Genomic DNA, 24751 nt, shown 5'->3' on the forward strand with positions numbered 1-24751 from the left:
CATCCGTTCATCAAGTGTTTATTCTTCACCTCCCATGTGCTAGGCAGAGCACATGTGTTGGAATTTTTAAAATAAGTGAGAATCTCCTCTGTTGCTTTCCTGGTGAGACCACCAAGTCAACCTCCATTCCTCCCATTTCGGCTAGAAAGGGTCTGGGAGCTGCAATTCCAGGAAATCTATGGATTACAAAATAGTTCTACCGCTGATTATCTATAAAATCCCAGAAACTTCTCAGCTTTAGACTCACCGGCATGAGGCTTGATGTATCGTAGAGGTGTTGTTTATGTCCATTCTATTTTAGGTGCTTTTAAAATATGCTTGCAAGTCCTTTAACACTCTTCCTGACAAGAGGTGGAATCTTTTGTCTTAGTCTGCTCAGGCTGCTATAACAAAATACCATAGACCAGGAGCTTAAACAGCATTTATTTTCACAGTTCTGGAGACTGGAAGTCTGAGGTCGAGGTGCCAGTGTGTTTGGTTCTGGTTAGGGTCTTCTTCCTGGCTTGCAGATGCCCTCTTCTTGCTGTATCTTCACATGGCAGAACCAGAGAGAGAGAGGGGACAAGCTCTCTGGCGTCTCTTACAAGGGCACTAATCCCACCATGGGGGCTCCACCTTCATGACCTCATATAAACCAAATCACCTCCCAAAGACCCCATCTCCAAATATCATTGGGGGTTAGGGCTTCAACATATGGATTTTGGGAGGGACACAGTTCAGTCTGTAGCACCTTTATCTTGTGCCTTTGTGACTACCTTGATGATAAAATGTGGTGATGCTGCCCCACTCTCACTTCTCTTCAACATAGTATTGGAAGTCCTAGCCACAACAATCAGACAAGAAAAAGAAATAAGAGGTATTCAGAAGGGAAGAGGTAAAATTGTCACCATATGCAGATGACATGATACTATATATAGAAAACCCTAAGTACTCCACACAAAAACTACTAGACCAAGTAAATGAATTCAGCAAAGTAGCAGGATACAAGATTAGCATTCAGAAGTTGGTTGCATTCCTTTATACTTAACAATGAAATATCAGAAAAAGAATGTAAAAAAACAAAACCTTTTAAAATCTCACCCAAAAATAATACCTAGGAATAAACCTGACCAAGGAGGTGAAAGACTTATACACTGAGAACTGTAAAACATTTCTAAAGGAAATTAAAGAGGATTCAAAGAAAAGGAAAGCTATCCCATGCTCTTGGATTGGAAGAATTAATATTGTTAAAATGGCAATATTACCCAAAGCAATCTACAGATTTAATGTGATCCCTATCAAGTTACTCATGACATTTTTTACAGAACCAGAACAAATAATCCAAAAACTTATAAAAGACCCAGAATTTTTAGAGCAGTCCTGAGGAAAAAAAACAAAGCAGGAGGCATAACTCTCCCAGACTTCACGCAATACTACAAAGCTACAGTAATCAAAACAGTGTGGTATTGGTACAAAAGCAGGCATATGAGTCACTGGAACAGAATAGAGAGCCTAGAAATAAACCCACACACCTACAGTCAATTAATCTTTGACAAAGGAGGCAAGAATGTAAAATGGGTAAAAGATGGTCTCTTCAGCAAGTGGTGCTGGGAAAGTTGGACAGCTACATGTAAATCAGTGAAGTCAGAGCACACCCTCACACTGTGCACAAAAATAAACTAAAAATGGCTTAAAAACTTAAACATAAGACATGACACTATAAAACTTCTATAGGAGAGCATAGGCAAAACATTCTCTGACATAAATTGTACCAATGTTTTCTTAGGCCAGTCTCCCAAGGCAATAGAAATAAAAACAAAAATAAATGAATGGGACCTAATCAAACTTACAAGCTTTTGTGCAGCAAAGGAAATCATTAAAAAAAAAATCCGGGCTTCCCTGGTGGCGCAGTGGTTGGGAGTCTGCCTGCCAATGCAGGGGACGCGGGTTCGTGCCCCGGTCCGGGAGGATCCCACATGCCGCGGAGCGGCTGGGCCCGTGAGCCATGGCCGCTGAGCCTGCGCGTCCGGAGCCTGTGCTCCGCGACGGGAGAGGCCACAGCAGTGAGAGGCCTGCGTACCGCAAAAAAAAAAAAAAAAAAAAAAAAAATCCACAAAATAGCAACCTATGGAATGGGAGAAAATATTTGCAAACGATGAGATAGACAAGGGTTTAATCTCCAAAATACATAAACAGCTCATACCATTCAGCAACAAAAAAACAAACGACCCAATCAAAAAATGGGCAGAAGACCTTAATAGGCATTTCCGACATACAGATGGCCAGTAGGCACATGAAAAGATGCTCAACATCACTAATTATTAGAGAAATGCAAATCAAAACTGCAACGAGGTATCACCTCACACTGGTCAGAATGGCCATCATTAAAAAGTCTACAAATAACAAATGCTGGAGAGGGTGTGGAGAAAAGGGAACCCTCCTACACATTTGGTGGGAATGTTAGTTGGTGCAGACACTATGGAAAACAATATGGAGGTTCCTCAGAAAACTAAAAATAGAATTACCATATGATCCAGCAATCCCACTCCTGGGAATATACCCAGACAAAACTATAATTCAAAAAGATACATGCACTCCTATATTCATAGCAGCATTATTCACAATAGCCAAGACATGGAAACAACCTAAATGTCCATCGAAAGATGAATGGATAAAGAAGATGTGGTACATATATACAATGGAATACTACTCAGCTATAAAAAGGAACAAAGTAATGCCATTTGCACCAACATGGATGAAACTAGAGATTATCATACTAAGTGATGTAAGTCAGAAAGAAAAAGAGAAATACCATATGATATCACTTACATGTGGAATCTAAAATATGGCACAAATGAACCTATCTACAAAACAGAAACAGAATCACGGACATAGAGAACAGACGGGTGGTTGCCAAGGGGGAGCGGGGGGGAGGGAGAGGAATGGACTGGGAGTTTGGGGTTGGTAGATGCAAACTATTACGTTTAGAATGGATAAACAACAGGGTCCTAATGTGTAGCACAGGGAACTGTATTCAATATCGTGTGATAAGCCACATGGAAAAGAATATTAAAAAAAACAGTGTCTCTATGTGTATAACTGAGTCACTTTGCTGTACAGCAGAGATTGGCACAGCATTGTCAATCAACTATATACTTCAATAAAAAAAAAAAGAAAAAAAGATGTGGTGATGCTGCATGACTTCCAAGGCTGGCTTAGAAAAGGTCCAGCTTCTGATGGTTTCTTTTGTGAAGCTTACTTTTGGAACTGGCCACCATGCTGTGAGGAGGTCCAGGCCACATGGGAAGCCTGCATGTAGCTGTTCTACCAACAGCCCTATACGAGATTCAGCTGATAGCCAGTGTCAACCATCGTGTGAAGCAGTCTTAGAGAGGACTCCAGCCCAGCCACTGTCTGACTGTAACTGCATGAGAGCTCAGTAAGCACCATCCAGATGAATTCCATCGATCCCAGACCAAGCACGATAATTACAATCAGCGGTTATTGTGGTTTATGCCGCACAGCTATAGATGACCAGAGCAGCAATCCTCACTGGCTGTTCATATTACCCTTCATGGGAATTCCGGGGCGGTTCAGTGGTTAGGACTCTGCGCTTTCACTGCCGAGGACCCGTCTTCAATCCCTGATCGGGGAACTAAGATCCTGCAAGCTGAGCAGCTTGTAAAAACAGCAGACGAACAAAAAACAAAACCAAAAAACCAACCAAACAAAAACACACAAAAAAAACCAAACAAAAAAAACCCCCAAACATACTAAAAAATAATTATTGCCCTTCAGAAGACCCTGACTTTAGTGTGCATGGTCCCAGCGCCCCTGCATACTGGGCTGCGTTAGGACAAAGGTGCACAGTTTTCTGCCCACCCTTGCTGCACGTATATTTAGTCCAGCTCTAGGAAGACGCTGAAGCTCTTTATCTACAGCCGTGGTCCTCAGCCAGAGCTGCATATCAGTCACCTGGAAAGATTTTAATGTTACCCGTGCCCAGGCTACAGTCCAGACCGGTTAAATCAGAATCTTTGGGAAGATGGCCCAGGAGTCAATATTTTTTAAAGCTCCTCAGGTGATCTTAACATGCAACCCAGCTTGAGACCCATGGACGGCATCAGTGAGGATCCAGGCCAGCTCCTCACAGAGCATCATGATGCCAGCTCACCCCCCAGGCCCTGCCCCAGATCCCGGAGGAGTACTGTTACTGTCAATGGGAAAGCAGGATGATTTGGGCCCGGGGTAAGGGATAAGTTTATTCTTCTCCATTTGACTTCCAGTGAAATAGATCATTCCGGAAAGATTACTCTTTAATCTAATGCCCTTCCCTTCTTCTCTTATCAGACCCCAGAGTCCAGTTTCCTTCACCAAATGTCCTGATCATTCCAGGCCTATTAATTTTCTCTTTCTGCTTAACAAGTCACTCTAAAACTCAGCAGGTTAAAACAACAATAAACGTTTATTATTTCATACTATTTTGTGGATCAGGAGTCCAGGAGTGGCTTAGCTGGGTGGTTCTGACTCGGAGCCTGTCTCATGCAGAGTCATTGTGTCAGGAAGCCTTGACTGGCACTGGGGATCCACTTCCAAGACGGTGCACCCACGTGGCTGTGCTTGCTGTTGTCAGGAGGCCTGGGTTCCTCTCCACGGGGGCTCCTCTGTAGGGTTGCTGGAGTGTCCCTGTGACATCATGTGTCACATCAATAATCCTGAGAGGGTGAGGTGAAAAGCCGTGATGTCTTCTATGACGTGGCCTCAAACCTCACAGCACCATTTGCACTGCCCTGTTGCAGGACACTTGTCCCCGGTTAGGCCTATGCATGGCAGGAGATGCCCCAGGGAGGAGCTCCTGCCAGACAGTGGGGGTGGCTGGGGGTCAGCCTGGAAGCTCACCATCACACCAGGCCCCAAACCCCTCTTCCTTCTTCCACTCTGCACCAGTGGTTCTCAAACCTGGATGAGCTCATCTGAGAAGCTTCTAAAAGTAAAGATTCTCAGATGCCACCCGAGGTGTTTTGCTTCACTCAGGCCGAGAAATCTGTATTTTCAGTCTTCCGAAGCAATTCCTGAGATCACGCTGGGAACCTATGGCCCGTTTGGTGTCGGCACTTAGTTTTTCCGGTAGAGGCGGGCCCCTGTTAGATTTTGTTCCCCAAGCCAGGCCACAAGGAGGACCCTGCAATCCAGGAAAGGAGCCCCGTGTTAGTTCAGGAACCGCCTCTTTGTACGTCGCTCCTTCCCTGGACGCTCCCGTTATCCTCACCCCTGCTGCACCACTTCTCCAACTGGCCACTTTCATGGACCCAGACCTTTAACTAGACCCTCATCCCTGGAGGAGGGTGTTTTTGAAGACGGAAAAAATGGCCTCGTGACCGCCCACACCATGGATGGCCTGTATCCGTGGGAATGCGTGGGTGGGGTTTGAATATGTCCAACTCTCTCCAGCTGGGCAGTTCTTTAGGTGAGCCGGACACTCTGCATGTCCAGTCTCGCCTGTATTTTAGAGCCCAGACTTTGGAGCCAGATTTCCTAGGTTCAAATCCTGCCTCTTCTACTTACTGTCTTGTGATTTAGGGCAAGTAATGACCATTTCTGTGGCCCTGGTCCTGAGTGTGGTAGCTGGTGGGGATGTCCCTTGTCCCTGCTTATCTTTCACCACCTGTCCTGCCCCAGGGGCCGCAGCGCCCATGGCCTGGCGGCTGTCAGCACGAGAGCTTAGAGAGGGGCCCCAAGCTGGGCCCCTGGGGCTGGCAGGCCCTGGGAGGGGGGCGGTTGGATTTGGGATTCATGAAGGAGTGGGTATGACCAGCTGATGAATCCCAGAGTATGTGGGAAAGAGGAATTAGTGAGGATTCCTGGGGTTTTGATTTGAAAATGGGAGCAATGTGCGCGCCGTTTGCTGAAATGGGCATCTGCAAGTTTGAGGGGCGTTTTGATTGTATTAATTTTGAGACACCTACTAGACATCTGAGTAAGCACTGAGATATTTGAGTTTGGATCTCAGGGAACGTGTTGGGGCCGGAAATAGACATTTAATAATCATGAGCGTCTTGGTGTCATTAAAGCCATGGGATGGACGAGCAGCTGCATACGCAAGAGAGAAGAGGCTCAGTGTAGAGGGCAAGGGGCCAGCATATGCAAGAGAGAAGAGGCTCAGTGTAGAGGGCAAGGGGCCGGCACCGAGGGAAGCAGCAGCTCAAGGGGGAACATGCGTTCTAGACAGAGAAGTTTTAAAAGGTGGGAGATCCTAGAACATGTTGCATGTTTATGGTGATGATCCAGGAGACAAGGGTAAACCGCTGATGACAGAGGGAGAGGAGAGAACCGTAGGAGAAAAGTCCTTGAGTTGACATGAGGGGGTGAGGTCCTGAGCACAAATGAAGGACAGGGGCTGCTTTAGAAGGAGCGAGCTCAGTTCACCAGCTGCCACGGGGAGGACACAGGGAACTGGTGGTTCTTGGTGCAGGGAGTTTTGCAGACAGGTTGTTGGAGATCGTTGCCTCTGTGTCCTCAAGGAAGCAGAAGGGGATGCTCTGGGTGGAGAGTGAGGAGGGGGAGGGGTGTGGGGTGTTCCAGCCAGGAGAAATGGTGAAATGACCTCCCGGGGAAGTGAGAGAGCAAAAGGATTCCAGAAATGTGCTGGGATCACTGGGTGAGGCAGGCCGCCGCTCCCCCACCCACCGCCATCTCCTGCCCGGGATGGTTATTGAAATTGAATTGAAATTGAAGGACGCTGTGGTCCTTCCCCACCATGTCCTCCACCTGCCTTTTGTCTGTATAAAAGCTTTAGTCAAAGAATAAGTTTAATCAGAGAAGTGAGAAAATGCAAAAACAAAGGAAAACAGTCAAATGAGACCAAATAATAATAGTGTAATCGTTAAGCAAAGTCAGAGACCTTTAGTTCCTCCTCCTCAAGGGCTACAGATAAATATTCTGAGCCATATCCTGTGAGCTGTCTCGTAGACACTGAAACCGCCACCAGGTGGAAGGAGTGAACTACATGATGACCAGGCTGTAGCCCTGACATAAGCTGCCGCAATTCTGAGAATCGGCCTCAAGGAAATGGGAGCAAACCAAGCCTGGAACTGAAGACTAAGTGTACTTAAAGCGGTCACGATGACGCTGGTCAGAGCACCGCAGGACCAGTTTCAGGATGACCGTCAGAGCCGACTGTGCTGTTTCCATGTGTAGCCCCTTCCCTCCGCCTGTGCACCCCTGAAACTCTCCTGATAGTTAGTGGGGGGAGTTGGCCTTTGGACACGAGTCCGCCCTCCCCGCCAGCTGCGGGGCTCTGGAACGAAGCAATCTTTCTTTCCACCAACCTTGCCTCCTGAGTACTGGCTTTCGAGGGACGAGCAGCTGGACCCCATCTTGGGTAACATCGTGCAGGGGAAGAGCCAGCAGACGCCCGGCCGCGCGATGGATCTCACCTGCCGCTCAGCCCCTCTCCCTGATGGACGGCCGTGCTGTGCAGCAAGGGTGGCGCTGAGTCAGGGGATTTCCTCCGCTCTAAAGGCCTGGGGAGAGAGCTGCAGGGTGGGAGAACTGTGCTGAGTGTCCAAGGCAGATGGCCCCGTGGGGCTCAGAAGCAGCCGCTGTGATGGCAAGGAGAGGGGAGCGGCTGGGCACTGTCCGCGGGAGAGCTGGCCCACCGGGTGCCTTCGTCCATGCTCAGCACAGAAGAAGGTGGGCACAGCCAACACGGCCCTGCCCTCCCTGGGCTCGGAGCCCAGGGAGACCGTTTTGCACACTGTCCAGGGTGGCTGCTCTGCTGACCAGTCGTCAGTAGGGGGCACCTGCTACCTGGCCTCAGATGCAGCTGAAGCATCTGGAATTGGAAGGCCCGCTTCATTCTGTGCCCGCTCAGCGTCCAGACCGTGGGGCCAGTTGACTGAGCCCTGAGCCAGGACTTTGCCGGACCCCTCATTTTCTTCAGGGTTATGCAGCAGCCCTGACCTCCTCAGTGAGGAAACGGAGCTCCTGGCCAGAGTCCACCCTTCGTGTCTGTAGGCTCCACGGCCCAGCTGTGCTGGTCATCGGGGCAGGGGAGCTCCAGGCAGCAGCCCTGTCCTTCAGCACGTGGAGCTCAGCATTACTGAGGTTTTGTCCAGGAAACCACAGGGTCGGGTGGGTGCGTATCTACCCAGAGATCTTTGCAGTCCTCATCTTAGTCACCTCAGGGCAACGAAGCAAATGCCACAGGCTGGGGGCTTAACAACAGAAAGTTCTCTCTCCCCAGTTCCGGAGGCTGCAGGGTCCAGATTTAGGTGCTGGCGGATGTGGTTTCTGATGAGGACTCTTTTCCGGGCTTGCAGACGGCTGCCTTCCCGCTGTGTGCTCACCAGAGATCTCTGGTGCCTCTTCCTCTTTGCCAAGGACATTGGTTCCATGGGCTTAGGGCTCCACCCTTATGACCTCATATAACCTTCATCACCTCCTGAAAGGCTCTATTTCGACTACAGCCACATGAGGGATTAGGGCTTCACCATATGAATTTTGAGGGGGCACAGTGCCGTCCAGAGCAATCCAAGGGCCCCACCTGGACCTAGCGAGTCCCTTCCAGGGTCCCAAACCAGGCTGCAGCCAGGCACGTTCAGTGTGGCTCTACCGGGATTGCCCAGTCCCAGCTCTGGAAACAAAAAGAGCCAGTGAAGGTGGTCCCTGGTGGTTTGCACCCTGGAGGAGGAGTTTCTGACTCAGTGGCATCTGGACCAGCCTCGCCCATGGGTCAGGGATTTTGCACCAGAGTGGGTGTGTTCTGCTACTCAGATCGACATGCCTGGGCCCGAGGCTGCGGACCCTTTGGAGGAGAACAGGCTTTATTTCTGCTCTCCTGGCTGTCCTGACACACTGTAAGGTCACTGCCTCATCTTGGGCTCGGCTCTGGTGGGAGCCGCGCTTCTTGAAGGGTCTGTCTCCCTGATCCTTCCCGGGTCGCACTGTTCAGCGGGCACTGGGGAGGGGCAGGGGCTCTGCCACTCAGTATCTGTCCTAGTTTCAGGTATAGGCTCAGCCAGTTTCCCTTTGTTCTAGCTGGGAAGAGAGGCAGAAGCCCAAGTACAGCAACGGCAGGCTGCTGGTCCTTGGCCCCTGCTGTCAGGGGCCACTTCCTCTCGTCTGCAGGTCTGCGTTGCACCTGTGAGGTGGCAGGGACGATGCCTTCCAGGGGCTCCCGGTTACAGTATTCCTGCAGCTCCGAATTTGATAAAGAACAGCTCTCGTCTCTCAGTGACCTCTTCCATCTCCCTGAATATTCTGATTGGTTTTGCTGGGCTCGTATCTCCCCCTTAACCCCTCGCAGTATCTGGAGGGATGGGGCAGTGATAGGCCAGCCTGGTCACGGGCGAGGCTACAACCTTCTGTTCTTGGCTCCAACAGCATTCCGTATATCGAGTGCAGAAGTTTCTGTAAGAAAGCATGTGTGGCAGCGTCAGTACACCTCCACTGCACACCCCGAGGTGAAGGCATGGTGGGGTGCGTTGACCCACACAGGAGGGCCAGGGTCACCCCCGTTGCACTCAGGACGGCAGGGGTGGAGGGGGCTGCTCTGCTCCCCTCCGCCTGGTTCTCATAGGGTCTCCATTCAGAAAACAGCTCAGCTTTGTTTCTCATCCTTTGTTTATCGTATTTCTCCTGGCGTCTGCACCGCCTTTGGATATGGGTCAGCTCCGTCCTGAACGACGGGCCGTACAGGACGAGGCTCAGGGACACCCCATCTCCCACACGCCAGAGGGCCGCGCTTGTGGGCTGTGACCCTGGAGTGCTCACCACGAGCTGGCCTTCTGCCAATGCATTTCCTGGTAGTCGTCCTCGATTTACCCTTTTCTTTTCACATGTTCCCCATCGTGTCCCCCAGCCCCTGCAGCACAGGGAGCCCAGGTGGATGGCGGCTGGGGTGACGTGGTTTGTTTGAAATCTCGTCCTGGGCTTCATGGAGCTTGAGGAGAGGTTTTCTGGATTTTAACTATTTTTTGCTCTTTGGATGAAAACCCAGGGTCCCCTGAGTGTCCATCATCCCCCCAAAAGAGGGATAGTGTATATCTTCTTTGGAGAAATGTCTATTTAGGTCTTCTGACCATTTTTGGATTGGGTTGTTTGCTTTTCTGATATTGAGCTGCATGAGCTGCTTGTGAATTTTGGAGATTAATCCTTTGTCAGTTGCTTCATTTGCAAATATTTTCTCCCATTCTGAGGGTTGTCTTTTCGTTTTGTTTATGGTTTCCTTTGCTGTGCAAAACAAAATGAACCTAGGGGCAGGACAGGAATAAAGACACAGATATAGAGAATGGACTTGAGGACACGGGGAGGGAGAAAGGTAAGCTGGGACGAAGTGAGAGAGTGGCATGGACATATATACACTACCAAATGTAAAATAGATAGCTAGTGGGAAGCAGCCGCATAGCACAGAGAGATCAGCTCGGTGCTTTGTGACCACCTAGAGGGGTGGGATAGGGAGGGTGAGAGGGAGATGCAAGAGGGAGGAGATATGGGGATATATGTTTATGTGTAGTTGACTCACTTTGTTATACAGCAGAAACTAACACACCATTGTAAAGCAATTATACTCCAATAAAGATGTTAAAAAAAAAAGAAAAAAAAGAGGAATAGTGTAATGCATGAATAGTGTTTGTGAAAATAACTTTAAGACTGTTGCACGTTCAACAAGGTGATTATGGGAATGTAGCAATGAGTGATCATCTTTAAGAATCATGGGGGGAAGGAGTAAATGTTCTCCTGTCAATCATCTGAGGTGACAGTGGTGCTGCGACAAAACACGCTCGAGGAGGTGCGCTGAGCAGGAGCGAGGGGCCGTGCTGGTCTCCCCGGGCGGGTGTGTGGCTCAGGCTCGGATGTCTGGGGGGCAGGCTGGCCCGCGGGGGCAGTGGTCTCAGCTCTGGTGCAAGAGTGCAGGATTCTGAAGGCAGGCCCCCGCGTTAGTGCTCAGGTTCCAGAGTCCGTGAGACCCAGGGCAACATGGGCACAGTGGTGGCCTGGACTGCACTGGACAGCACGTGACAGACCCTGGAGGAACCTCCAGGAATACTTGGGCACATTTTGGAGCGTGTTAATTTCTAAATGGAAGTGCCCCTGTGATGAGGGCCAGACACGTCTGACCATCATGTTGGTCATTCTCTGGTTTTCCCTGTGTAATCCTTCTTCTCTGGCATTCAACTATTTATCTTTCTGGCTTCCAAATTACGGCTTTGCTTCTGAAACTCTAGTTCAGTCTTTCCCAAACATGGTTAGTGGTAGGCTTTGGGAAAAGAAGCCAAACTTCTCTGGGCTCCAAGTGTCAGATGATGAGCATGTAGCCTCAGGTGCCAATCAGAGAGTGACTTCTAGCTTCTGCTGCATAGCGTCATGGAAGTTATCACTGCATGGGCGGCTGTGAGTGTTTCCTAAGCGTGTACATGAAGACCACCCACGTGAAAACAGGCAAAGGCTATTTACGCAGAGCTGGCTGCAGCAAAAGAGTCAACCATCTTCCCTTACATTTTGTCAGAGACCCAAAGGCAGGCAGAGGAAGGGGAAAGCTCTATAGTGGAAGAAGTAGAAGGTTTCAGGCGTGTCCTGGCTGGAGGTGGCTACTAGACGGGGCATCCTATGCGATTTGTCAGAGGGACATATTTGGCTTCCTCTGGTTGGTCCTAAGTTGGAAGTAGGGACAAAAGTGTGCTGTCGCTCGTTCATCAGGTCCTGGGCATTTGGGGCTGAATGTTGCAGGGGTTACTGTTCGACTTTCTGCATTGTCACTGGAGACAGCAGGCTGATTCCTGGGCTGGTTCCCGTGGAGGACTGTGGATGAGAGGTCGGTTCCCTGTGCGGGCTGCAGCGGGTGGGGGGTCAGAGCTCTATGCTCATATATGGTCTGGCCATTGTCTCGTTGTATATTCTACCTCTCAAGTGCTTGGACCTAGTAATAGACTTCTAAAAAGTAGCTGTTATTATTATTGTCGCCTCCACGGAGGGTGCCCAGATTGTTCACCTGGGTGGTCTCAGAACCGGTCCTGTTATGTCTGTGGCTTCTCTGAAGCGTGCCCGCCCTGGGCCGTTTCCAGGTCGGGCTGACGGGCTTCGTGGGCTGGTCTTTCTAAGGCAGCTCAGCCGGGGGCGTTGGCTGTGTGGTCAGAGTCATGGATGCAAAGAGTTGCTGAATACACTGCTGGCCGCTTTTCCTAGAGGCTCAGGGTTCCACAACTGGTTTTATGGGCTTTGTGTTTTAAATTCTTTCATATTATAATCTTCTCCAGGCCAGCACGTGTCCTCTGCAGGGCTGCCACTGTAGGCATCCTATGCTCTCTGCTGTCGCATTCCTTGATTTCTCTTTCCCCCTTTCTCCCCCTCCCTCGTTTCCTTTGGTATTTTCCCCTGAACTCTAGTTTTTCATTATTTTTTGCAACAATCCTTCTGATTGTTTCCTCATTTTCACAGCTTCCAAAATATTTCCAGATTGGGAAGTTATATTAGTTTTCCTCTTGCTGCTGTAACAAATTCCTATCAACTTAGTGGCTCACAACAACACAGACTTATTATCTCGCAGTTCTGGAGGTGGGACGTCTCCCTGAGCTAAAGCCGCGTGTCAGCAGGGCTGTGCTCCTTTGGAGGCTCTGGGGGAGAATCCGTGTCCTCTATTTTTCTGGTTTCTGGAGGCACCTGTATCCCCGCGGCCCCTTCCTGTCTTCAGAGCCCGTGGAGCCTACCCCTGCACGTCTGTCTTGTCTCCCTTTGAATTTTGCTTCTGTTGTCACACCCCCTTCTCTGACCCTGACCCTTCTGCCTCCTTCTAAGGACGCTGTGAGTACAGTGAGGCCACCTGCATGATTCAGAGTGAGCCACTCCCCGTCCCCAGATCCTTAACTTAACTTAACCGCACCTGCAAAGTCGTTTTGCCATGTAAGGTGACACTGCTTCTGGGGATTTGGACATGGATGTCTGTTACAGGCTGAACTGTGTCCTCCAAATCACACATGTTGAAGCCCTAACCCACAGTACCGCAGACTGTGACTGTTAATTAAGCTAACCTGAAGGTTTTAGGGTGGCCCTAATGCAATCTGACTGATGCCCTCATAAGAGGAAGAGATCAGGACACAGACACACACAGAGGGAAGCTGATGCAAAGATCCGGGGCAGAGAGAGGGGGAAAGATGGCCTCTGCAGCCAGGGGGAGGGCCCTCAGGAGAAACCTGCTCTGCTGACACCTTGATCTCGACCTCCAACCTCCGGAACTGTGAGAAAATAAACTCTGTTGTGTAATCACCCAATCCAAGATAATTTCCGTGTGCCAGTCTGTGGTATGGCAGCCTTAGCAAACTAGGGCAGCATCTTTGGGGCGCTATTATTCTGTCGGCCAGAGGTTTAGTCTAAATTTTGCCTAAGTTTAGTCTATGTTGGGAGCAGTAATATTTCTCATTTTACTCGAGACACATAAGAAACCAGAGGCCTACCTGCACTGAACGCTTGAATGAGCCAAGGTGGTACACCTCTCTCCATAACTGAAAGGCTCTGAGTTCAGAATCTGCCCTGGGCACTTTCAGAGACAGCTGAGCCAGCAGGAATGTTTGGTGAACAGGACCAGGGCTGAGTTAGGGGTTCTGAGCACTGGTAGTTTGTCCACAGCAAAGAAACTGCGGACCCAGCTGGAGGTGGTGGTAGAGAGGTAGTTGCACAGGGACGCGGTAGGGACACAGCCCACCCGGCACACACTGTATGGGGTGTACTGCCTCAGAGAGTCTACAGACGGTAATGCAAAGAACTGAAGTCCGCATGCTTTTTATAATCACCTTGGGCTGGAGATTCTACACGATTGTCAGACATAGGGCTCCTGCCCCCTGCTGGGGGGCGTGGGTGGGACCACCGTGGAGACGATCACATGGTGTCAGAGCTGATTGGGAAGCAAGAACATGGAAGAAAAGAGGTTGTGTTACAGGATCACAAAAATATTTGTGTGGTTATTATTTTTTTAATTAATTTATTTTATTTATTTATTTTTGGCTGCATTGGGTCTTTGTTGCTGCGCACGGGCTTTCTCTAGTTGCGGCGAGCGGGGGCTACTCTTCGTTGCGGTACGTGGACTTCTCATTGTGCTGGCTTCTCTTGTTGCGGAGCACGGGCTCTAGGCACGCAGGCTTCAGTAGTTGCAGCGCACGGGCTTAGTTGCTCCCTGGCATGTGGGATCTTCCTGGACCAGGGCTCGAACCCATGTGCCCTGCATTGGCAGGTGGATTCTTAACCACAGTGCCACCAAGGAAGTCCCTATATTTTAAATTATCTTACAGCAGTTAATGCAGGCCATTATTTAATGTATGACAAATACTTTCTGGATATCTTTACTGATAGTAACACTATTTGGGGAGTAGATGAGAATTTACCCAAATGTAGATGAGAATAGCACCTCTCTCCCTCTCTCTCTCTCTCTCTCTCTTTCCCCCCCTCCATAAATCAAAGGAAATAACAACCAAATGACATAAAATTTGATAATCTGGTCCACCTTCTTGTGTTATTGCACTCATTTCTGTGGGTCATGTAGATGTAAACTTTTAGTTCATTAATGAAGTATCTTAAGTTTTACTTTTCCTCATTTTTCTTAGGCTCCAAAGAGAGACTTAATTTTATGGGTATGGCTTGGCTTGGTTTTTAATTTATAGTCATGACATGATTGTTTATATAGAGAAATCCTAAGGAATCTACAAAGTTACTAGAACTGATAATAGATTGCAGGGTGTATGGTTAATATACAGAAATCAATGGGTACTTAATATATAGCAGTACACAGTTGGAAAATGAAATAATAAAAAAACATATACCATAACAACAGAAACATACAATACTTTGCAATAAATCAACAAAAACATGCAATACTTTTATAGCGAAAATTGCAAAATGGTGCTGAGACAAATTAAAGAAGACTTAAATGAAGGGAGAGATATACCATGTTTGTGGGTTGGAAGAAAGTATTATTGAGATATCAGTTCTCCCCAAACAGATATTCACTGCAATCTCAATCATAATCCCAGCAGGGCTTGTTGTAGAAATTGACAAGATGATTCTGAAATTTATATGGAAATGCAAAGGACCTAGAATATCCAAAGCCATCTTGAAAAAAAGAAAAGAACGAAACTGGAGGGCTTACATGGCCCAATTTCAAGACTCACTAATAAAGCCACAGTAATCAACACGGTGTGGTACAGGCATGAGAAACCACAAACAGGCCAAAGGAGCACATGGGGAGCTGAGCATTGGGTCCACGCCTGTATGACCACGACCCGACTGGGGAACAGTGGTTCTCCTGATCCTATATTCAGTGTTCTCAGGACAAGGAAGTGTGTGCTGGCTGAAAAAAGACCCTGATTTGTAGAATAAGACGCAGCACATGGTGACAGTGAAAGTTTAGAGCCGTTCACTGTATTCACTGATGGAACCATCCTTCTCCGTCCTCCTTCAGCCTGTGTAATAAGTAAGAACTATATGACAGATGGGAATCTGACATTCCAGGATGGGTCAATTGTTAGACAATTGATCCCATTTTCTCATGCATTTCTTATGTCATCTATGCATCCTACATGTTCTGTGGCAGTCCTGAGTTCAAATAGTCTATCCTGTGATTCTTACTGTTATACTTGTCAGATCGTTAGTCCTAATTTGAAGTTCAGAATATCAGTATGAGGTGGCGGCCTGGGTCCTTTCTTAGGTGGCACTGGTGCATGCAGTATCTTTCCTAGTGACCTGGAGCCAGAAGGAATGCTTTTATTACAGATGGTGATTATAGCACACGTATTAAACCCTCGTGTGCCTACTTACAGATAAGCACTTTGTATACATTGGGCACTTTAGTCCTAAATCAACACTAGTTGGTGGGGTTATTTTGACTACTAAGTTACTGACAACGACATAAACTAAAACTAGATTGAAACAATTCCTTCTGAAGAGACCAGAGACATAGGAGCCGCTCAGACTGGAAATTTTTTTGTAGATTTTGATACAGGTTTACAAGTATCAAAATTCTGCAATTCTGAAATCCAAAACAGCTCTAAAAATTGAGCATTTTTAGTAATAAATTTGGCAGCAAAATCTGACAGGCATTGTGAATCTCCCAGGAGGGAATAAAGCCCATGCAATTGTTATTTTCCCTTGGAGCAATCTCAAGGGAGTTTTATTTTGGGAAATTATGCCCTGAGATAATCTTGCTATTAGTTCAAGACCTCCTAATTTATGTTTTTGCATAAATTTGGATTTTCCTTTTCAGTTTCCTTCGATTCATTCTTTACTACCTAACTATGCCAGGTTGTTTTTTTTTTTTTTTTTTTTTTTTTTTTTGAGGTACGCGGGCTTCTCACTGCTGTGGCCTCTCCCGTTGCGGAGCACAGGCTCCGGACGCGCAGGCTCAGCAGCCATGGCTCACGGGCCCAGCCGCTCCGCGGCATGTGGGATCCTCCCGGACCGGGGCACGAACCCGCGTCCCCTGCATCGGCAGGCGGACTCTCAACCGCTGCGCCACCAGGGAAGCCCTTTGTTTTTTTTATAAATTTATTTTATTTTATTTTTGGCTGCGTTGGGTCTTCGTTGCTGCGTGTGGGCTTCTCATTGCAGTGGCTTCTCTTGTGGAGCACGGGCTGTATGCACGTGGGCTTCAGTAGTTGTGGCATTCCGGCTCAGTAGTTGTGGCTTGTGGGCTCTAGAGCGCAGGCTCGGTAGTTGTGGCGCACGGGCTTAGTTGCGTCACAGCATGTGAGATCTTCCTGGACCAGGACTCGAACCTGTGTCCCCTGCATTGGCAGGCGGATTCTTAACCACTGTGCCACCAAGGAAGTCCTGCCAGGTTGTTATTTGATGGCTTCGCAGCCTAATGGTCACATCTATGTGCACAGTTCTTCAGGGTTGATGAGGCAGTTTTGTATTCATTTCTCTTTTGGTCCTCAGTAAACCCCTATTTTTCAGCGACGCAGGAGTGGAGACACAGGACCCAACTGGAATGTGGCAGAAGCAGAGGTGGAGCCTGACTCTGGCCTCTGGCATCACCATGCCCCCTGTAGAGACTAACCCCAGTGCTGTCTCCAGGACAGCTTGTCAGTGACCCTCACCGGCAGTGAGTCTCAGGCTTTAGATAATGCACAACCCGCACACTTGTAAGTGCAACAGTAGAGAGCAGCAGTGGGCCAGCCGTGGCTGGGGGAGGGGAGTGGGATTCCGACTGCGGGAAGGACTGGGGGTGTGCTGGCCACACGTGAGCTGGACGTCTGAGCAGCTGTGTCTCCTCTGCCCCAGGTTCTCTCTGCTCTCGTAGGAAGTTGAAAAGTCAAGATGAAGTAGGTGATGTTTTATTGACCGGAGGTGATGGTGGTTCAGGGACTTTTATTGCTTCTACACCAGGTTGTGAAAGGGTCCGGTTCCCAAACCTTGGATTGGCGCTCCTGCCATCCAGGAACGTAGGAATGTGGAAGCACCGGCTCAAGCTCTTCATTCCAGAACAGACCCCCGAGGCCCAGGAGGGGGAATCACTTACACGGTGCCAATTAGTCAGTCGGCAGAAGAGTTGGGGCTGGAATTCAGCTTCTTCACTGAAGAAGCGAGCGCACTGTGAATCTCAGCATCCTTAGACTGCGGCCTGGATCCCTTGTGCTGTACTGCTGCGCTCCACCAGCAGAGGGCACCATTAGTCTGTGGGTGTTTTCAACAACTTTGGTTTCCAGTCCAGGCATTACGGAGAATGTGTTAAGATTTAATATCGTGTAATATGGGGATACTGCCTTCATAGATTGTAAGAACTATTTGAAGACGCTGACTTTTACAGAAGGATATGAAACATCACGATGTGCTCTAATGCGGAGATAAATAGAGCTGGGACAAGGGGGAGCTCTTTTGAAAACCAGATTTAGAGAAGCGTCAGTGTTGGCTGAGCTCCTCAGGGGTCACTGAATGTTCTGTCCTTGTCATCCAGGCACAAAAACTCACTTCCCTTTGTGCTGAGATAAAACAGGTGGAACATGCCGGACTCACTCCCTCTCCAGAGCAATGCATCACATTAAAACAGGGCACTGCTTCCATGCAGCACCCAGGGCAGGGCAGCAGACAGCTGGGGTGAAACTCTGCCCTGCACCTTCTAGCTTCTCAGTTTGGTCACAAGAAGACCACCTTGCAGGGCTGTCATGGGAACAAGACGAGACTTCATGAAGATGCCCAGCGCGATACCCACTGCAGGGAGGACCGAGTGAAGGGGACCTGAAAAGACATCTTAGTTTTAAGAAGTCTTCAGTGTCTTTTCTAGGGACTCTGCCAGTATCAGGTAGTTGGATTGAAGTCTGATGACAGGTAGGCAAACTTTTGAAGCCACTGTTGATCTTCAAAAAAAAAATTTGGATGGATAGAGGAATTGAAAGGTGAAGTGTTCCAATTGTGACATTTCTAAGGTCACATGATTAGGTGAGGGTTCTTTTTTTTTTTTTTTAACATCTTTATTGGAGTATAATTGCTTTACAATGGTGTGTTAGTTTCTGCTTTATAACAAAGTGAAACAGTTATACATATACATATGTTCCCATATCTCTTCCTCTTGCGTCTCCCACCCTCCCTATCCCACCCCTCTAGGTGGTCACAAAGCACTGAGCTGATCTCCCTGTGCTATGCAGCTGCTTCCCCCTAGCTATCTATTTTACGTTTGGTAGTGTATATATGTCCATTGCCACTCTCTTACTTTGTCACAGCTTGCCCTTCCCCCTCCCTGTGTCCTCAAGTCCATTCTCTAGTAGGTCTGTGTCTTTATTCACGTCTTATTACCTCTAGGTTCTTCATGACCTTTTTTTTTTCCTTAGGTTCCATATATATGTGTTAGCATACGGTATTTGTTTTTCTCTTTCTAACTTCACTCTGTATGACAGACTCTAGGTCCATCCACCTCATTACAAATAACTCAAGTTTCGTTCCTTTTTATGGCTGAGTAATAGTTCATTGTATATATGTGTCACATGCAAATGAAGCAACTGACAAGGGATTAATCTCCAAAATTTACAAGCAGCTCATACAGCTCAATAACAAGAAAACAAACAACCCAATCCAAAAATGGGCAGAAGACCTAAATAGACATTTCTCCAAAGAAGATATACAGATTGCCAACAAACACATGAAAGAATGCTCAACATCATTAATCATTAGAGAAATGCAAATCAAAACTAAAATGAGATATCATCTCACACCAGTCAGAATGGCTATCATCAAAAAATCTAGAAAAATAAATGCTGAAGAGGTTGTGGAGAAAAGGGAACCCTCTTGCACTGTTGGTGGGAATGTAAATTGATACAGCCACTATGGAGAACAGTATGGAGGTTCCTCAAAAAACTACAAATAGAACTACCATACGACCCAGCAATCCCACTACTGGGCATATACCCTGAGAAAACCATAATTCAAAAAGAGTCATGTACCAAAATGTTCATTGCAGCTCTGTTTACAATAGCCAGGACATGGAAGCAACCTAAGTGTCCATCATTGGATGAATGGATAAAGAAGATGTGGCACATGTATACAAGGGTTCTTTTTTGAATATACATTTCAGGAAGCCTGAGCTGTCAGGGCAGCTGCCAGGAGAAGGTTTTCTATGGCAGCTCCTGAGGTCTTTGAGAAACGGCCCAGTGGGTGTGAGGACCCACAGTCAGGGTTCACAGGCATTTGATGTAAGATCCATGGACATGGGTGGGGCAATAAGAGCTGCTTTACCCTTAAGCGTGAGGGAGAATCTCTAGGAATACATGGAATTTCATGGATCTCATCCAGGTATACCAGCTTTTGAAAAGAACACTTAGGAAACATGATGGTGACACTTCCGTGCTATCAGCCCAACCCCAGTGGGCCTTAAGTTCTTTCACAGAAAGGACAGCAGACCGGAATACAAAGCTACTTTTCAAATGCCTGAGGTCACTTGAAGATTTGAAGCCTGGGTGGGCAAGCTCCCCTGTAACCACCGTGGGGAAGTGGAGGAGATGCTGGGGGGAGTCCTGAAATGCGACTCCTTATCTGTGCCTCTTCAGTTCCTTCCTGCCGGCTTCTCAGAGGCAAAGACAGTCCCAGGGATTGCATTCCACCGCACCGCCTCCTCTGGCCGACGGTTAAGAGAGGGGTGTTTGTGCTGAATCTTCAGGCCAGAGCAGCCCGGGGCCTTGCAGTCCTTAGAGGGACTTGGCCCTTGCTCTAAGGCGAATCCCTCAGACAGACTGCAGACTTCCTCGCGGGGCTCCGAGGCCCTGGACACGCTTGTCTCAGATTTGTGATGGGGTTTCCACGCTCCTTCCCTGCTCTCCTCCTCCTGCACCCCTGGGGCCAACGTCGTTAGCTAAGCAGCGGGTTCTTTTTCACAAGCCCCAGACCCTTGAGGGCAGCTGCTTCCAGGCACCTGAACAGAGCCTGAGATCTTTCTAGACTTGCCTTTTCCTGCACCCCACATCCTCACTTTGCTCTTAATTCCTGATTTGGGGCTTTGCCTACCTAACTCCGTTTTCTCGTGTTGTTACTTCCGCCTAGAACGCTCTCCCCACAGCCCAGCAGTTCCTGCCCTCAGGCTGTGGGATGCCCAATGAACAACACAAACTCGCTTTCCTTTCTTCTCATAGGAAACTCGTGAGCATCCACCACAGACAGAAATGGAAAACAGCTCTATAGGGTGATAGCCAAAGAAGACCCTACCCCAATTTCCCGGGAAACTTGGACTCACATCACTGTTAATAAAGGCCAGTTAGGAAGTTAATTCTGAACTGTGTGTCCTTCCCCCGCCCCGCGTCTCAGCGCAGAAGGGAGGGGTGGAGAGTATGGGGATTCATACCGCGGGCTTCCTGTAGCGGGACGGTGGCCACACCCTCCAGGATGCCGGGCAGTAGCCACCTTGGATGTTCGGGAACCCTGTGCACAAACAGATGGAATCTCCCAACACACATGTGGACAGTGTGGGCTGCAGACATGCTCCATACCCTGTTTTCATCACGGGGACCAGCCCTCGAGAGAGCTCTCCACTCAAGGATCTCTCCCTGCACGTGTCCAGCACCCTCTGCAAGAAAACATACAAACTCTGGTGTTTCCAGCAGCTGTGCTTTACTGCACCCTCCCAAAAAGCAAGATGTACCTCTTCTCCCAAACAGGTCCAACTCCACTCCATGTCAACACTTAATGGCGGTGTAGAGAGTTTACATGGAAACCCCCTCACTACAAAATCCTCTACCTTTTTTCTTTTTCTCCCTCTTGGAGTCAGCAGCCTCGTCTTTCCACCTAGAAGGCAGCATGTCCGGGCCCCTCTGGCTGGGCTGGCTTCAGCCCTGTCTTCCCAGAGTTTGTCACACCATCTCTTTTCTTATGTAGCGTGATCTCCATAATTTGTATCCTCATGTTCATCCCTTTGCTGATTTAAAAAGGATTCTCCTTGGGATTTACTCCCTGTACCAGATGCTGTTGGTACTATCCAATGTCTGTTCTCCCAGCTTTCTACAGTAAACGAACTCAGGGTGTTTAGCTGGACACGTGGCCACCACAACAGACCCCATCTCCCAGCGAGCGCGGCTCTGTGAGTACAGGGCACCAAGGGGATGTAGGCGAGTGTGGACACCTCTTCTGTGAGGCGTCCTCCAACACAGGAGGCGCACCCTTTCCTGCCTTTGTCTCCTTTTTGCCTGGAATGTGCATGTTATGGCTGGAATTAGAACAGCAATCTTGGAGGAAGAGTTAAAAGCTGTGTGCTGAGGACAGCAGGTGCCACAGAAGAGAAAAAACGGGCCCCGATAGATGATGAAAACTTCTATTTAAATGAAAACAATTTTAAGTTTTCTTTTCAAAACAAAGTTTAATAACATGTGTACATAGGAGAGACCCAGGAAAAGTAACTCCTAAAATTTTCTTTATCGTATTTTTTCCTACGTACATTATGATTGGAAAAAACCTTAAATTCCATGATTTGAGGCCTATTTAAAATTTTAGTTTCTCTCTTAAGACTTCTGTTATTTTCTCATATCAAAGAAGATAAATAAAATAATTGATAATTTGATTCTTAAAATATTCCACTGTTTTGATAAAAAAGGTTATTGGAGTACTGGCAGCAGAGGTCAGATTTGGACACCTGATTTGTTTCTAGGTGTTCAAATCTTTAACTGAGCCTTCCGTTCAGCCTTCTGTAAAATAACTGAACTCTGAGGCTTCCCTTGACAGCAACACGTGAGGAGCAAAGGAGACAGAAATCAGCGTGGAGGGGTGCAGGGGGTTGGTTATTCCCAGAGGGAGAAGAAAGTCAGTTCTTTTCCATGTTCCTGCTTTTCCGAAAGCGGGTCAAATGTTTCTGTCTGGGCAGAATGTCGTTGCTGCGTCTTCTACTCATTCCTGATCAAACTTAGACAAAACAACGAGACATGCCTGGGCCCAGCCCCTTGGACAGGGTTCAGAGCGCAGGCCAAGGGCTCCTGCCTGTGGGGGTGGGGCTCGGGGTGGGAAGACAGACTCTCCTTGGCTGGCCTCCAAGTTCTGAGGCCTAAAGCATCTGGAACCATGTGGGGGGAGCGGTGGCCACGGTGCTCGACGGTGCTGGCCAGCCCCTGCTTTTACGGTCTGCGTGCTGCTCTCACTTAGTGGGACGAGGGGTGAGCCTTCTGCTTGATCCTCCCCCCTTAACCTTAAACTTGGGTCATGGACTGAAAGGAGGCGGTTCTGCAATCATACTTGATCTGGTAGAACCAGAGGAAAAGGCTCTTACTAATCCAGCTTTTCTGGTGTTCTGAAATCCAGAGGTGCAAAGTCTTAGCAAACCCAAAATATAATCAGGCCTCTGTTACAAAAATTGTGCAAGGTTCTGGTTCTCTGGCTCTCCTAGACCTTTGTTACCCAAGGAAGTTCCGTTCTATTCCCAGAACCATCTCTCTTCCCAGTCTCTCAAACTGAACGGTAACTGTTATGTAATGTACAACCCACTGTGCTCACAGCCGGGTACAGGGGCTCGGAACCCAGGAGAGACAGCTAAGGTAAGAGCTACACGTGCACACTCAGGAGGGCCTGGCTAAGTGAGAGGTTTATTTGGCATGGGAGTGCTGTATGTGTTGCATCTGTGAAAACTTGATAGAGAAGGTGGAGTGTGAGTTAAATCCTACAGGATGGAAGGGGGGTAAAGGTCATCCCAGGCAGAGCACAGCTTCTGGAGGCCGTGAGTGAGCAGGGATTGGAATAGGAGATGGTGTGGGCAGCAGTGGTGTGGGGGGGGATGGTGTCACACAGATCGAGACACCAGACAGGGGCTACTTCCTACAGGCAATATTCTGCATGCAAAGGGCAGTTTTGTATAATTTTGGAAGAAAAAAGTGATGGATGAGCTCGTGTGTGTCAGAAGCAAGAGCAAAATACAAAGATGCTTTAGGAGTGACAGGACCCACGCCCTGGCGGTGACGCGAGGAGACCACAGTGCAAGAGATGCTGAGGGAGAAGAGGGTGGGTGTGAACTGCGGCAGCGCGTGTGGCTGGTGAAGGTGAGGCAGGGCTGGGGGCCCCGTGGGAGGACGCAGCTTCCTGCCTAATTGTGCCCAGTGTTTTCTGGAAGTGAACTGGAAGGTCAGCCTCAGGGCAATTCCCTAAGGAAAGAATTTAAAACTCCCATCGCAGGCTGCCCCTGTATCACAATGAGAGCAAGCCTTCCTGCAGAAGAGGGGTCAGGGCAATTTCCAGACTGACTGGACATCTCCAGGGTGGAGAACCCAGCACAATGAAAGGGAAGAGGCTCATACAGCCCACGTTACTGTGAAATTTCAGAACTCATACGACAAAAGAAAATATTCATGACTTCCAGAAAAAAAGAAATACCAACAATAAGAACGAAATCCCACCACCCGGTGGCAGGATTCAAAATATTTAACACTTGGTATGGCCTGGGCACTGGCCCATCAGAATGGATGCCACTGGAATTAACTCTCCAGTGGGGTCTTGCTATACTGGGTATTAGCCCTTTAGCTGTTTGGATGGTGGAAAGGTCTAAAGGTCCAAGAGGAGCGTCTGCAGGATGCTGGGACATTCCAGGGCTAGGTCTGGGGCTGGGGGTCATAGGATGCTGACCATGTACCAACTGGTGCAAAAGAATTTCTGTATTTTAGCAACAGGTGTGGTTGTGTTTCATGTGGCCCAGCTGACTACCCATCCTGCCTGCTTCCCACCCCACTCCACCAAAGCAGGGAAGTGAATCAAAATGGTACTCTCAATACTGATTCAGTGCCTTTGGGTATCTGAGAAACAAAAATTCAAACTAGAATTTTTTACTTAGCCGCATTATCTATCAAATACAAGTTATTTTCAGAACTGCAAGGCTTCAGGAAATGTACTTGCAGTACAGTGATAGGTTCAGGTTTGGTGGGGTGTGAAGCCTGTACAATCTGGGGGGCCTCTCTTTCAGAAAAACGTTAAAAATTACTACTATATAATTAGATACAAAGTGAATAGTTATTTAGAATCATATGAGAAATCACAACTAAATACAAATATTAGCCTTAAATATTATAAAATCCAGAAAAAATTTGATTCACTGACTGATCATATATTGATTTGATCATATATTTTAATCATATATTTTCCCCATACTTTTTTGTTGCTTCTTCATATGACAACAGTTTTATAGTATTTTTGTGGAGAGAAGAGAAGCATTCAGTCCTTTCTCTGCTATGGTTGGTCAAAATTTGTTATTTCTTACTGATAGTATAGGAAACTCCGTGTTCATATTGGGATATGACCTCAGGGCCTGCAGGGGCGTGACCTGTTGGGGAGAGAGGTG

At 48.1% G+C, this 24751-nt stretch overlaps 1 long non-coding RNA gene across 1 annotated transcript in view; it reads left to right on the plus strand.

Annotated features, from left to right (window-relative positions):
• The first annotated feature begins 22793 nt into the window (after nucleotides 1-22793).
• Nucleotides 22794-24751, plus strand: part of LOC117197830 (uncharacterized) — a 28813-nt gene continuing 26855 nt past the window's right edge. Inside the window, exon 1 of the long non-coding RNA XR_007479265.1 lies at nucleotides 22794-22964. This is a non-coding gene — a long non-coding RNA (uncharacterized LOC117197830). The remainder of the gene's footprint in view (nucleotides 22965-24751) is intronic.

Source organism: Orcinus orca, chromosome 9 (genome assembly GCF_937001465.1).
Source record: "Orcinus orca chromosome 9, mOrcOrc1.1, whole genome shotgun sequence".
NCBI classification, from domain to species: Eukaryota; Metazoa; Chordata; class Mammalia; order Artiodactyla; family Delphinidae; genus Orcinus; species Orcinus orca.